The following is a 16,315-nucleotide window of genomic DNA, read 5'->3' on the forward strand; positions in this document are numbered from 1 at the left end:
TAACGAGCGGTTCTAAGTTCAACTGGGGTTCTCGGACGTACAGAATAGTGTCATCAGCATATAATGAGACTAGAAGGGGACCGGTATTAAACTGGAGACCTCTATGCAGGTGTTTCTCCTGAAAGTGCCGAATTAAAGGGTCAATAGCAAGAATAAATAAGAGGGGCGACAGAGGGCATCCTTGACGTGTGCCGCGGGAGAGAGGGAAAGGTCGGGATAGTGTGCGATTCAGGCGAAGCCTCGCCGGGGGGTGACTGTAGAGCAGTGCCGTGGTTGGTATAAATCCAACCGGCATACCCATGCCGCGTATGTCAGACACGAAGAAAGGCCACTCCAATGCATCAAAGGCCTTCTCAGTATCTAGCAGAATTGCAGTGGCAGGAACCTCAGGGCTAATCCTGTGGAGGACCGAGAACAATGTTCTAAGATTCAAAGAGGTCGAGCGGTGGGGGACGAAGCCGGATTGAGCGGGGGAAATAATGAATTCCATCAATTGTGATAAGCGATTGGCAATAATTTTAGTGAGTATTTTATAATCCAAATTGAGTAGGGACAGTGGTCTATAGGACGGTTCTTTGCCAGGTTTGGGGAGAAAACTGATGACCGCTTCGCGGAGTGTAGGGGGAAGAATCTGTTTCTCCAGGGCTTCAGCATACACTTCGATCAGCTGCGGCGTCAATAGATCCTTAAAGGCCTTGTAGAATTCCCCCGTAAAGCCATCCAACCCAGAGGCGGAGGAGGCACGAAGAGCTTCGATGGCGCCTAATACATCAGCCTCGGAGATTGGTCCTGCCCAAACATCCTGCATTTGTTTTTCTAGATACACTAGTGCAATCTCAGAAAGATAGGCTTCCTGTGCCGTAAGGTCCTGCCCAAGTTTAAAGGTGTAAAGAGAAGTAAAATAAGTCAGGAATTCATAACGAATTTCCACGGTGGAGCTGATTACCGTATTAGTGGAAGAACGTAGCTCGGTGACGTAGGCTTCACCGTAGGGGGCCGAAGCATCTGAGCCAGTGCTCGTCCTGGACGTTCACCCTCGCCATATCGCCGAGTGGCTTGATACTTGCCCAAAAATAGTATCTCACGATCTGCTGTGTCTCTGTATTCAGTGAGAAGGTCCCAACGCCGACCCACCGAGCCCGAGAATGGAGTTTGCTGCACCCCATTGTCACAGTCCGCGAGCTCCTGTTCTAATTGCGTCAGTGTAGTGCGGAGAACCCGTGACACTCCGGCGTGCTTAGAGATGCATACACCTCTAATGTATGCCTTAAATCCTTCCCACAGAACTGCCCACGTGTCAACCGAGCCGGTATTGATGATAAAATAGTCTTCAATGGCCTCGCTGACCTCATGAAGGCAAAGGTCATCATGGAGTGCGCGACTAGGGAAGCGCCATTGCCTCTCAAACCCCTCAGGTTGTGGAACCCGAAGAAGGAGCTGGACAGGGGAATGGTCGGAGTATGTCCTAGGGAGTGTCATCGGTGAGTGATACCAGGAGGAGGCACCAGAAGAGATTAACCAATAATCGAGTCTGGTCCACGTGTTATGTTGGCCCAAATAGTGTGTGAAGTCTTGTGTGAAGGATTGCGCAGGCGCCAAATATCGAGGAGAGAAAATTGGTCGCAGATGTCTAGGAGAGCACGTCGCATGCGAGGTTTGGTGTCAGGGGAGTTGGCAGTGCTATCCAATTCAGGATTCAAAAGTAGATTAGAGTCCCCGCCTATCAGTAACATGGTGGGCTGTAGTTTGGAGAGCTGGTCATGCAGGGAATGAAAAATTCTGTGAAGTCAGTGTTCGGGGCGTAGACACACATCAAGGCAACATTGTGAACCATTAGTTACCCTACTACGATGGTGTATCTACCCTGCTATCAGTAACGACCAACTGGAGACTAAAGGGGACCCTCTTATGTATAAGAATGGCAGTGTCACCGGCATAATTACTAAAATTAGCTGTACCCCAACTAGAAGCAAAGCGAGCAGGGTCAGATTTAGGCAAATGGGTCTCCTGCAGGAAAGCAATGTCTACATTGTGTCGAAGTAAATAATGGACGACCTGTCTCCTTTTACGATTGTCATTTAGACCCCGGACATTCCATGACATCAAGGACAGACTGGAGGGGCCTCAACAGTTCCCGGCTCAGCCATCTTGTGGTTGCGAAATGCATGACATATACGAACACCAACTTTGAGAAATAATCTGCGGCAGTGAGCAAATCAGAAAATAATCAACGATTGCATTGTGACAACAATCATCCCCCCACCCTCCTCCCAACCTTACTGCAAAAATGGCAAGGCAAACCCACAGTTGAGAACAAAACGTATAGTAACAATTGACTTTACAGTGGAACGAAACAACCTTGAAACGATACATTCGGAAGACCATAAACAAACCCAAGGTGTACACCAAGAGGAGTTGCAATGCCACGTCAGTCGACCAACTATATGTAACATATTAAAGTGGTGTGTGGTGGAATCCCCATACAGTGCAGCTAAAGCAAAGCAAAACAGCGCAGTAAATTTAACCAACTCTGGAACTGGAGAAGAGTTCTATGCTCGCGTCAGAGCCACTATGCGGAAGAGAGGGCCTGCTCCCTCCCGCCGCCGCCTGATTGTTGTTGTGTTTTTAGGTGTGACAGAAGTCCTGGGCATCATTAGTATTGTCAAAAATACGGGCCTGGCCATGAACCTCGATTCTCAACCTGGCGGGGTTCAGCATGCGATACTTCAGCCCCAGGTTTCGGAGGGTGGCCTCAACCCCATTGTATTTGCACCAGGCCTCCGCTACCATGATGGTGAATTCTGGATAGAAAGCAAGTTTGGAGCCCTGCCATATGTTATCCCCGCATTCCCTAGCGAGGCTTAGTGCAGTGTCACGATCTCTGAGGTGTATGATGTGCGCAATGATAGGGCATGGAGGGCAGCCTGGGTTGGGCCGGAGCCCCAAAGTACAATGGGCACGCTCCACCACAAGGACTCTTTCCCAAACATATCTGACAATAGAGTCTCGACAAAGAGATCAAGGCGGCCAGTGACGGTGGATTCCGGCACCCCCAGGATGCGGATGTTATTGCGCCGACTGCACGCTTCGAGGTCCTCGTTTTTGATAGCGACCTCTTTCAGTATGCGCTCCACTCGTTCTAGACTTTTGACGGATTGAGCGGTGCTGTCTTCAATATCGGAGATACACGCTTCTGCGACGTTGAAGCGTCTGTCATGTACTTGGATTTTGGCTCCTAATGACTCCGGAAGCCCGAAAGCCCACTCTCATCTCTTGGAGTAGCGAAGTTGAAGGGGCGGATGAAATATCAGCACGGTCTGAGCCCTGTCCACCCTTCGCCATGGTGGAACCCTCTTCTGTGCCCCTCTCAACTATTTTCTCAAAAGAAAGGGTCTTCTGTTTAGGATCCTTGCAGCCCATGCCGTGGCGGGGGGAGCCGAGGCAGGCCACGGAGACATGACCCCGGTCTGGGATAATGAGGGACAGCCGGCCCGGGCCAAGTGTTGAGAATGCGGGGGCGCTGTGACCAGAGTGTAGGGCCCCAAACCACAGTGCAGCAGGCGTTAGGTTTTTCCTTTGAGCACCAGATGGAGTAAGCACGCCAGACTCAACTTGTAGCTGCAGTGCAGAAATCAAGCCCTGGAGATGGTGCAGCTACGGTACGGGACCACTGCAGAGAAGGTGTCGGGGGCCGGCAGGAGCCCACCCTGTAGTACTGCAGCGCAATCCGTAAGAGCGGGAGCACTGGGTCCTCAACGCATAGGAAGTGCGACGGTGAGAAGCAAGCCTCACGCACAGGAGGTAATGGGCAACAAGTAGTGCAGGAGAGGGCCAGAGGCACACAAAATGTAGGGCACTGGCGGTTGAGCGCAGTCCCGGCTTCACTGCGCCGTCTGATCCCACTTGGGTGAAAGTTTGTGGCGCCGAGCAGCAGCGGAGCTCCCGTTGCAGGAGGTGGTTAGATGTGATATAGGGCGGGCACAGGCCGTGGTATTAAAAGCCAAGAGGCAGCGAGGACACAGCAGGGGCCAAACCGGGCGCAGGGGGCAACGGGCTGCCCCCGAACTCCCCCATTCCACTCCCTGCGGTGACCGGATAGTCACCTCCCGGGCCCTTCCGCGGGCCCTGACCCCGCAGGGCCTTAGCAATGAGGCAGGGGTGCAAGCTGTGGTCCGGGGCTGGCCCGAGGTGGCCGCACCCCGAGCAGATCAAATCCTTACTCTCTGCCATGGGGGAGAGTAAGGAGGCCGGCCGAAACCTGCACCCAGAGCACTCACCACCAGCAAAGGTCCCCGCACCAGCCAGTCTTCGGCCACTGGAACACACCGCTTCTCCGCACAGCCGCTGCCAATGAACTAGGCCGCAAGAACCACTCGCTCCACTCTGCATGTGATGATCATCGGATCGCCGCTACAGAGGCGCCGCTCCGAGATGTACTCAGGCTACAGTGCGCTGGAGTACTTCGCTAGCACAGCGGTGTTACATTTGGGGGGATAGTTGTGCAGGATGTGGGAGATTCAGCAAATTAGTTGCTGGAGCTTCAATGCTGCACGGCCATCTTGGTCGGCAGCTTGGCCACGACCCCAAGGAAGAATAACTTTCATTGTGGAACTCAAACCTTAGCCCACTAACTGATGAATCAATGGATACAACACGGACCAATCAAGAGAAAGTTCAGATGCAAAGCAGATTCATTGAAAATAAGCAATCAGAAATAAAAACAAGAAATTTTGCTTTGCAAGCTGCACGAATTAGGAACAGAACGGAATGTACCACATCACATGTAAGGCAGGAAGATTCATATGTCAGCATAAATGCAAAGCAGGCAACACGGGAAGATCTAAATAGAACCACATTAACATTCAAGTTAATAACAAGGGAAGATACAAACATAATAAATGTGTATCAGATCTCTCAGTCGCTAAACAAATATCAACTATGACAAATAATAATAATCAGAACAAATATGAACCTGAGGAGGCCAACAGAGATGTTCACAAATAGAAGATATTTCAGAACAAACAGATCATAATAAAAGTAAACGTACAGAAGGACAGTGAAGCAGGGACAAAGCCTAGAGAGGTGGTGCAACAATCTCTACCTATACCACCAGTATCGGATACAAACCGAGACGGTAGTCTGAACAAGCAGATCATACTAACACCCCATTACATCTCACAGGGTCAACAAGATCTCCTCAATAGAGGAAACATAATGAGATTAATTGCTGAAATTCCTGCACTAAAACATCTCACTTCAATAGACCTGTTATCAATTCAATTAATTCCCCAAGAAGTAAAGAATCAGATGGAAAACACCCTCTTGACTTGGAGGAATGAGGAAATCGCAACATCTATTATGAATGCCAGAAAACAATTTGAAGTATGGGGCATTATGCTTTCAAAACCTTTTAGACCTTCACCTTCACCTTTGACAATGCCATCTAGGAGGCATAGCCCTGACCCAGAAAACACTCCATAATACTCAGTGCTACAAAACACTAGAGGAAAAATGGGTGATACCAAAAAAATAAAGAGCAATCAAATACAGGAACAAGATACAAACAAATGGAACTGGATAGCTCAACTGTCAATGCCTTGGGGGCGTGGCCAAGCCGCGAGCTAAGATGGCCGCACGGCGTCGAAGCTCCGCCATCGACCCGGCGCAAACCCTGCTTTCCTCGCCCTCCTGATGCGGGCGCGGGACGCCCGACACCGCCGCTGATCCTTCTACGGCCCCGGAGCGCGCCAGGATGCAGAACGGACCTCCCGAGCCACTGGGACGTCCGGCGACGACCACATCACCCTGAGGCCTAAGATGGCGGGCTGATCCGGGGATTGGGGACGCGAGTGCGTGGAAGGCGGCCGGCCGAGAGACAGGTACCCGGGGGATCAGAGGGGGGGGCATTGAGCACCGTGGTGCTGTCTGGCGGGGGCCTCCTTCTCTCCCTGTGCCGTTGCGGGCCGGAGGGCGACCGGGCGCTTGGCTCTTGCCCTGCACTCCGGGCGCGGCCTCGCTCGTTGTCTCCTCCCTGGGGCCCCGGGCTAATTCGGTCGGGGAGCCTGGGAGGGGTGGCGTGACGGCCTGCTAGCGGTGGGGGGGGGCGGTTGGGGCTCGGTGCTGGGCCTGGCACCCGGGTTGTTTCTGCCTCGGTCCTAGGGCCCTCTCTGGGTTGGCCAGGTGCTCTGCGGCTGGTTTGCGCGATCCTCCCTTGCCCCTTCCGGCAGCATCGAGTCGCGGCTGCTGAATACATCGCGCTGGTGCACCTGATGTTCCATCGGGACCCTGCTGGCTACACATAGTTTTGGCCCTTACCTGCTGCACAGTGAGGTCGAGATCTGTCAGGTACCTGATGGGCACAGCAACGCCCGTGGTCCAGAGCGGCTTGGCTGAGGATTGGCCTGCGCCGTTGGACTGACACTTCATCGTACCTGTGCCACCCCTGCTCTACACACGACTGGCTGGTGGCCGTCTGGCGGTTGGGGGCATGGGTCGCAAAGACCCGAGGCAGAAAACGTTGCAGTTTGAGAAACTATCTGAGCAGCCCGCGGAGAGCCGCCCTGACATGCCGGACCCTGCTGGTGGAGCGACCGGCGGCTCGACGGCCCGTGCCCCATCCCCGGACTGGCTACAGGAGATGCGTGCCGTCTTCAGGGCCCTGGATGGTCGCTTTGATGCCCTAGATAAGACTCTGGAGACGATGGGGGCCAAAATCCAGGCCCACGACAAGCGTTTAGGGGAGGCTGAGGCCCGGATCTCTGCAGTGGAGGATAGATCGGTGCAGGAGACCAAAAGGGTGGAAAGGTTGGAGCGCATATTGAAGGAAGTGGCCAGCAAAAACGAGGACTTGGAATCGCGCAGTCGGCGCAACAACGTGCGAATTATTGGGGTTCCGGAATCCACGGCCACGGGCAGGCTTGATGTTTTTGTGGAACAACTGTTGGCTGACATCTTTGGGAGAGAATCCTTCACTCCTGGCTTCGTGGTGGAGCGTGCTCACCGCTCCCTGGGGCCGAGACCTAACCCGGGGCTTCTGCCTCGCCCGCTTATTGCCCGTATTATGAACTTCCGAGACCGCGACACTGCCTTGCGGCTTGCCAGAGAAAAGGGTGAGATTACCTGGCAGGGCTCGAGACTCTCACTCTACCCAGACTTCACTGCCATGGTCCAGGAGGCCAGGCGTAAGTATGCGGGGGTGAAGGCGGCGCTCCGGAACCTGGGCCTCAAATATGGTATGCTCTACCCGGCCCGGCTTCGGCTCGAGATAGATGGCCGAGCTCGGCTCTTTGACAATCCCACGGAGGTGCAGGACTTCTGCCGTAACTACAAACCACGCAGAGGCCCGCCGGGGGGGGATGAGGGCGGACGGTCTCCCCCTGGTAGTGGGTCTGCGGGCAGCCAGGACCTGTTTTTGACCTCCGGTGTCGGCTGAGACGGCGCCCGTAACCTAACTTTGTACTATTTGACTTTGGCTATCTGGGGACGTATTAACATTTGGAGTATATTTGTGCTGTAGCGCTGGGTTGATTGCGGATCGTTGTCACCCCCCTTTGGTTGAAACCGTTGGGATCTTTTTTGGTTGCGATGCTCTGCTTTTTACTGTTTGGTTACACTTGGTATTACTGTCTAGAGCTATGTTCTTTTTTTCCAGGTTTGGGACTGCCTCACGTTTGCGTGGTTTGGCTGGGTGGGGGGAGGGGGGTAGGGGTAAGCAATTTTGATCCTTCTGATATGGCTGTGTGTGAACGAACTTTATTGATACACAGAGACATCCCGGCTTTTTTGCTCCCATCACCTGCTGACTGGCATCAATGGCCCATATGGGTCTGAATGAAGCTCCTCTCAATCTATCGTAATGACTTGGAATGTCCGGGGCCTCAACAACCGGAGTAAATGCAAACAGATACTGCACTACTTAAATCGGCACCAGGTGGACATTGCTTTTCTTCAAGAGACTCACCTGCACGCTCCGGTGACCGCCCGCTTTGCAGCTTCCTGGGGCGCTCACCGATACTTTGCCAATTTCAGTAATTACGCTAGAGGCACCGCGGTGCTGATTCATAGGAGAGTCCCGTTTCAGTGCCAGACGTTTCTGGGAGACAGGGAGGGACGCTACTGCATCGTAAAGGGGGTTTTGATGGGTCATGTGGTCACTCTTGTCTGTGTGTATGCTCCCAACACTGATTCCCCGGACTTTTTCCATGCGCTTGCGGTCCAACTGGTAACCCTGGCGCCGGCTGGCATCCTGCTTGGCGGCGACTTAAATATGTTGCTGGATGTGGGGCTGGATAGCACTTCTGGGGCCACAGATTCTAAGCCTAGAGCAAGGCGCGCGTTCCTGGACCTTTGCCGTCGGTTCTCGCTGACTGATATATGGCGCAGGCGCAATCCGAGCACTACTGAATACACACACTTTTCAGGGCAACACAACACTTGGACCAGAATTGACTACTGGCTCCTCTCCCCGGGCCTGTCCCCTTGGTTCCGCGCGTTGAGGACGTTCCCGAGAACGTACTCGGACCATTCCCCGGTCTTACTTGGCTTAGACGTTCCTCGGCCTGAGGGTTTTGAGCGGCAGTGGCGTTTCCCCGGGAGGGCGCTATTAGATGACCTCTTTGAACATGAGGTTTCCGAGGCGATAGAGGACTACTTCACCATTAATACTGGCTCAGTGGACTCGTGGGCAGTACTCTGGGAAGGGTTCAAGGCATATATCAGAGGGGTTTGCATAGCTAAGCATGCGGGGGTCCTGAAGGTATTGCGCGCAACAATAACACAACTGGAGACACAGCGAGATGCGATAGACACTGAGGCACAGCGGGCGCCCACTGACGAGGTGTTTACCAGGCGCTTACGCCTGTTGTCCGACTTCCGGGAAGCCGCGGACAGGGAGATCCTCTATCTGGGGAAATACCATGTTGCGCGTAGGTACGGAGAGGGGGGTCGGCCAGGGCGCACGCTAGCGCAAGCTCTGAGACCACCATACAGCAAGTCCCTGATCGCCGAGGTGCGAGGCACGGATGGTGCGCTCCGCACAACGCCCGCTGAGATCCGGGACGAATTCCTAGCCTACTACACTGATCTATATACCACCAAGTTGGGGGACTCCGCGGCCGCTCGTGCGGCCTATCTATCGGAAATCGCTCTTGTGTTCCTGGATAGGGGCATGCAGGAGTTCAGGGCGGAACCCATAACGGTGGCGGAAGTGCGAGGGGCGATCAAAGTGCTTCGGGGCTCTTCAGCCCCGGGCCTCGATGGCTTCTCCGCTGACTTTTACAAGGCCTTTTCTGATCTGCTGGCGCCTAAGCTAATAGAGGTGTATGCGGAGGCCTTGGAGCGCGGCTCCCTCCCGTCTACTCTTGGTGAGGCAGTCATAGTGCTGCTCCCGAAACCAAATAAGGACCCGTCGTTGTGTGGGTCGTACAGGCCCCTCTCCCTCTTAAACACCGACTATAAGATCTTGGCCAAAATAGTTGCCAACAGGCTTTCCCAACTGATGGAATTCATTATATCGCCCGCACAATCTGGCTTTGTCCCCCGTCGCTCGACGTCGCTGAATTTGCGTACGCTCTTCACGGTTCTGCACAGAATTAACCCGACCACACCTGCTGCAGCGATCCTCCTAGACACCGAAAAAGCGTTCGACTCCTTAGAATGGCCTTTCTTTCTTTCCGTCATGGAGCGCATGGGCATGCCTGCAAACTTCCTAGCTACTGTTAGACTCCTCTATAGTCGCCCTACGGCCCGTTTGCGTATCAGCGGCACGCTATCTTGCCCATTCTCGCTCATGCGCGGTACACGGCAGGGTTGTCCGCTTTCACCGCTCTTGTTCATTTTGGCTATGGACCCCCTGATCCGGCATTTCCAAGAGCGGCATCTTCACAGGGGTCTCCAGTTTCGGACGGGCCCCTTGCTTGCCTCTCTCTATGCCGATGACACAATCCTGTACGTCAGGGAACCGCAGGCCAACCTCACCCCCTTGATACATGAGATCCTTCGTTTCAGTAGCCACTCGGGTCTGGGCATAAACTGGCATAAGTCCATCATCTTCCCGTTGACTAGCGGCACCTCCCCATGGCCGTGTGAGTTCCCTCTGGAATGGTGCTCGGATTCGGTACGGTACTTGGGCATACAAATACATTTGAGCACGGACGAAATTATCCGCCTCAACTATGGCCGCACGATTGCGCGGCTGGAGACTCAGGTGGATGGGTGGCTGCGGCTCCCGCTCTCTATGTCAGCTAGGATAGCCATTCTCAAAATTATAGTGCTCCCCAAATTTTTGTATCTTTTCAATAACATCCCTGTTCCTCTTACCCGGGCCTTCTTTTCCACCCTGCGGTCCCTCCTGATTAGACTGGTCTGGGGCGGGAAGCACCCCCGGATCCGCTGGACGACTCTCACACTCCCACAGGATCGAGGAGGCCTTGGAGTGCCTGATTTATATTTATACTACCTGGTCGCTCAGTGTGCACATGCCTATGCCTGGTATCACCCTGACGCTCGGATCCCATTCCTTCGCCCAGAGGCGGACTTTGTCCTCCCGGGTCGCTTGTCGGCGGTGTTGCCCAAAGGTGTCCCCAGGGACCCAATGGACATTCAAACGGTATCTACTACCAGCTGGGCTTGGAACAGACTCTCGCGCTACTTAGCTCATCCTCTGCTGTATTCCTATTCCCTTCCGATACCCAACCCTGGGTTATTACCAGGCACGGATGAGGCACTGGTGCAACGAACGTTAACGAAATTTAACCTCACCAGGATTGGGGACTTATACCCGGGTGGGCACATTTTCTCGGTATCGGAGGACGCGCGATTCAGTGAGGCTACGTTCATGGACCGGTTCGTTCTTCGCCGGCTATATTGCGCCGCGCGAGCGGAAATTAAGGGATTTCCCCTGGAGCCGGCTTCCTTGGAACCCCTCACCACCCTGATTGACAACGATACGGGGGCGCATATTGTTTCCAAGCTGTACAAGGCGTGTGCAGCTCGGGTCCCATGTGCGGACGATCGGGCGCGGGAGGAGTGGGGGACGGACCTGGGTAGGCCTATCACGGACGAACAATGGACGGCATGCTGCAAAGTCACCGACACGGTATCACTGAACAGTCGTCACAAACTCCTACACTATAAATTCCTGCGTCGCTGGTATATGACCACTGATAGACTCCATTCCATTGATCCCGCGCGACCGCACACATGCTGGAAATGCGCTGCACCACATGCCGATTTTGCACACATGTCCTGGACGTGTCCGAGACTGCAGACATTCTGGACACAGGTTTACAAGATCCTAGAAGAGATGCTAGGGCTTACACTGGTTCCCACTCCTGAGGTCGCATTGTTGGGCTATACCGTTAATTTCCCTAAGACTGTCCATAAACTGGCCTCTCTGGGGCTTCTACTTGCCAAGAGGGAGATTGCAAGACACTGGGGGGGTAAAACGGGTCCCACGTCCAAGACGTGGCTTACGGCCATGGCTTTCTGTAGCACGAATAGCGAGATCTACTCTAGTCTCCTCCCCACGGTGGCGCGTCCTAGGGACATCTGGGGCCCTTATAAAACATATATTGCAGGCTTACCTGGCTCAACCCCGTCATCCTCGAATCCCGGAATAGCTCCCACTGGAGTAGGGTAGGTCGTGCTGCACCAATGTTACGCAGATGGAGTGGTCATGTGATGGTGCGGACACAGGGATATTTGGCCCCTGGGGTCAGGTGATGTTTACTACACGACGTTTTCCCATGACCGAGATATGAGCAGGGGAGGGAGGTGGCTTTGGAACCCTAGGGATAGATCCTTGGTCAGAGATCCCCCTGTTTCAGGTCGGACAGATGTTGATGATGGATTGGTAGATGGGGTCTTGTTGTCTGATGCATTGATGATGTGGTATTGTTTATCTAAGAACCGGAAATGTCACAATGTTGCTCCTTACTTGCTTTCTGTTGTACGCACAGCCGCAACCTTTGTCTTATTTGATTTTTCTAATCTCAATAAAACTTTAATAAAAAAATAAATAAATAAATATAAAAAAAAACTGTCAATGCCTTGAAAAGTGAATTTATTTTAGGAGTTTTATATAGCGCTAGCCAGACCCAAAGGTATCGGAGCGCTTTACAACATATGTAGCAGGGAAATCACAAAAAAATAACAGTTGTATGCATATTGACTCAATGCGAATCGAAGGTCTCAGAGCACATGACATAATATAGGAGTAATATACACATTGACTCGTGGGGAGACCCTTTCCAGAAGGGGGGTACAGGAACGAGTTGGGAGGTGGGTGAGGTAGAAGTCTTAATGTTAAGGTAGCTGAGTGCTGCAATGGGCAAGAATGACTTCCTACACAAAAAAAGCATTTTTAATGATTCTATAAAGCTTTTATCTTGGAACATTGCAGGGCCAAAAACAGAAATACAGGATAATGTCCCCCCAACAAACTGCAACACCTATGAGATCATTGTGCTCCAGGATACTTGGCTAATCGAGCCAAAGGAAGTGACCAGCTACACACTCCATCAGGTAAAAGCTATAAGAACGCGTCAGTAAGGGAGACCAAAAGGCGGCCTTGCAGTGTATGTATCCATGGCACTGAATATCAGGTCAGAACAGCTTATCAGTGCTACATCAGAACTACAAGTAATCACATTGGATAAGTGGTCTAATTACTTAACAATAACAATAATACTAATAAATGTCTCCATGCATCCGAATGCGAGGAAAAAATTGTTACAATATGATAAGTTACTCTCTATAATAACCGATATAAGATTTGGGAACCCAGCTTGGGAAATAATAATAACAGGTGATTTCAACTCAAACTTAATTTACAACCCGGATGAAGACTAACATTTAGTAGCACACAATATGTTCTGGTCGGTACCTCCACAATCATCCTCAGCAGCAAAATGACAGGATTTGAATGGGCAAAAGATAGTTCTGGCGCTGGAACATCTAGGCCTGAAAGTAATAAATGGCAGAACTAAAGATGACCTCCCCACATACAATGGACTTATCATGGTGCAAACGTACAGTCAACAATAGACTATACAATTCTAACATTACCACTACTGAACCATGTGGGGAATTATATTGTCAAACATGCAACCTGAAAGTCTGGGCTTTTTCTCTCCACACATAGGTGCCGATTCCGATCCTGGAAAAACCGGGTACGAACTGTCGGTCGGAGAGTTTTCTCCTTCTGATATGGCTGTGTGTGAACGAACTTTATTGATACACAGAGACATCCCGGCTTTTTTGCTCCCATCACCTGCTGACTGGCATCAATGGCCCATATGGGTCTGAATGAAGCTCCTCTCAATCTATCGTAATGACTTGGAATGTCCGGGGCCTCAACAACCGGAGTAAATGCAAACAGATACTGCACTACTTAAATCGGCACCAGGTGGACATTGCTTTTCTTCAAGAGACTCACCTGCATGCTCCGGTGACCGCCCGCTTTGCAGCTTCCTGGGGCGCTCACCGATACTTTGTCAATTTCAGTAATTACGCTAGAGGCACCGCGGTGCTGATTCATAGGAGAGTCCCGTTTCAGTGCCAGACGTTTCTGGGAGACAGGGAGGGACGCTACTGCATCGTAAAGGGGGTTTTGATGGGTCATGTGGTCACTCTTGTCTGTGTGTATGCTCCCAACACTGATTCCCCGGACTTTTTCCATGCGCTTGCGGTCCAACTGGTAACCCTGGCGCCGGCTGGCATCCTGCTTGGCGGCGACTTAAATATGTTGCTGGATGTGGGGCTGGATAGCACTTCTGGGGCCACAGATTCTAAGCCTAGAGCAAGGCGCGCGTTCCTGGACCTTTGCTGTCGGTTCTCGCTGACTGATATATGGCGCAGGCGCAATCCGAGCACTACTGAATACACACACTTTTCAGGGCAACACAACACTTGGACCAGAATTGACTACTGGCTCCTCTCCCCGGGCCTGTCCCCTTGGTTCCGCGCGTTGAGGACGTTCCCGAGAACGTACTCGGACCATTCCCCGGTCTTACTTGGCTTAGACGTTCCTCGGCCTGAGGGTTTTGTGCGGCAGTGGCGTTTCCCCGGGAGGGCGCTATTAGATGACCTCTTTGTACATGAGGTTTCCGAGGCGATAGAGGACTACTTCACCATTAATACTGGCTCAGTGGACTCGTGGGCAGTACTCTGGGAAGGGTTCAAGGCATATATCAGAGGGGTTTGCATAGCTAAGCATGCGGGGGTCCTGAAGGTATTGCGCGCAACAATAACACAACTGGAGACACAGCTAGATGCGATAGACACTGAGGCACAGCGGGCGCCCTCTGACGAGGTGTTTACCAGGCGCTTACGCCTGTTGTCCGACTTCCGGGAAGCCGCGGACAGGGAGATCCTCTATCTGGGGAAATACCATGTTGCGCGTAGGTACGGAGAGGGGGATCGGCCAGGGCGCACGCTAGCGCAAGCTCTGAGACCACCATACAGCAAGTCCCTGATCGCCGAGGTGCGAGGCACGGATGGTGCGCTCCGCACAACGCCCGCTGAGATCCGGGACGAATTCCTAGCCTACTACACTGATCTATATACCACCAAGTTGGGGGACTCCGCGGCCGCTCGTGCGGCCTATCTATCGGAAATCGCTCTTGTGTTCCTCGATAGGGGCATGCAGGAGTTCAGGGCGGAACCCATAACGGTGGCGGAAGTGCGAGGGGCGATCAAAGTGCTTCGGGGCTCTTCAGCCCCGGGCCTCGATGGCTTCTCCGCTGACTTTTACAAGGCCTTTTCTGATCTGCTGGCGCCTAAGCTAATAGAGGTGTATGCGGAGGCCTTGGAGCGCGGCTCCCTCCCGTCTACTCTTGGTGAGGCAGTCATAGTGCTGCTCCCGAAACCAAATAAGGACCCGTCGTTGTGTGGGTCGTACAGGCCCCTCTCCCTCTTAAACACCGACTATAAGATCTTGGCCAAAATAGTTGCCAACAGGCTTTCCCAACTGATGGAATTCATTATATCGCCCGCACAATCTGGCTTTGTCCCCCGTCGCTCGACGTCGCTGAATTTGCGTACGCTCTTCACGGTTCTGCACAGAATTAACCCGACCACACCTGCTGCAGCGATCCTCCTAGACACCGAAAAAGCGTTCGACTCCTTAGAATGGCCTTTCTTTCTTTCCGTCATGGAGCGCATGGGCATGCCTGCAAACTTCCTAGCTACTGTTAGACTCCTCTATAGTCGCCCTACGGCCCGTTTGCGTATCAGCGGCACGCTATCTTGCCCATTCTCGCTCATGCGCGGTACACGGCAGGGTTGTCCGCTTTCACCGCTCTTGTTCATTTTGGCTATGGACCCCCTGATCCGGCATTTCCAAGAGCGGCATCTTCACAGGGGTCTCCAGTTTCGGACGGGCCCCTTGCTTGCCTCTCTCTATGCCGATGACACAATCCTGTACGTCAGGGAACCGCAGGCCAACCTCACCCCCTTGATACATGAGATCCTTCGTTTCAGTAGCCACTCGGGTCTGGGCATAAACTGGCATGAGTCCATCATCTTCCCGTTGACTAGCGGCACCTCCCCATGGCCGTGTGAGTTCCCTCTGGAATGGTGCTCGGATTCGGTACGGTACTTGGGCATACAAATACATTTGAGCACGGACGAAATTATCCGCCTCAACTATGGCCGCGCGATTGCGCGGCTGGAGACTCAGGTGGATGGGTGGCTGCGGCTCCCGCTCTCTATGTCAGCTAGGATAGCCATTCTCAAAATGATAGTGCTCCCCAAATTTTTGTATCTTTTCAATAACATCCCTGTTCCTCTTACCCGGGCCTTCTTTTCCACCCTGCGGTCCCTCCTGATTAGACTGGTCTGGGGCGGGAAGCACCCCCGGATCCGCTGGACGACTCTCACACTCCCACAGGATCGAGGAGGCCTTGGAGTGCCTGATTTATATTTATACTACCTGGTCGCTCAGTGTGCACATGCCTATGCCTGGTATCACCCTGACGCTCGGATCCCATTCCTTCGCCCAGAGGCGGACTTTGTCCTCCCGGGTCGCTTGTCGGCGGTGTTGCCCAAAGGTGTCCCCAGGGACCCAATGGACATTCAAACGGTATCTACTACCAGCTGGGCTTGGAACAGACTCTCGCGCTACTTAGCTCATCCTCTGCTGTATTCCTATTCCCTTCCGATACCCAACCCTGGGTTATTACCAGGCACGGATGAGGCACTGGTGCAACGAACGTTAACGAAATTTAACCTCACCAGGATTGGGGACTTATACCCGGGTGGGCACATTTTCTCGGTATCGGAGGACGCGCGATTCAGTGAGGCTACGTTCATGGAC

This window comes from Triturus cristatus, chromosome 6 (assembly GCF_964204655.1).
Source record: "Triturus cristatus chromosome 6, aTriCri1.1, whole genome shotgun sequence".
Classification (NCBI taxonomy): Eukaryota; Metazoa; Chordata; class Amphibia; order Caudata; family Salamandridae; genus Triturus; species Triturus cristatus.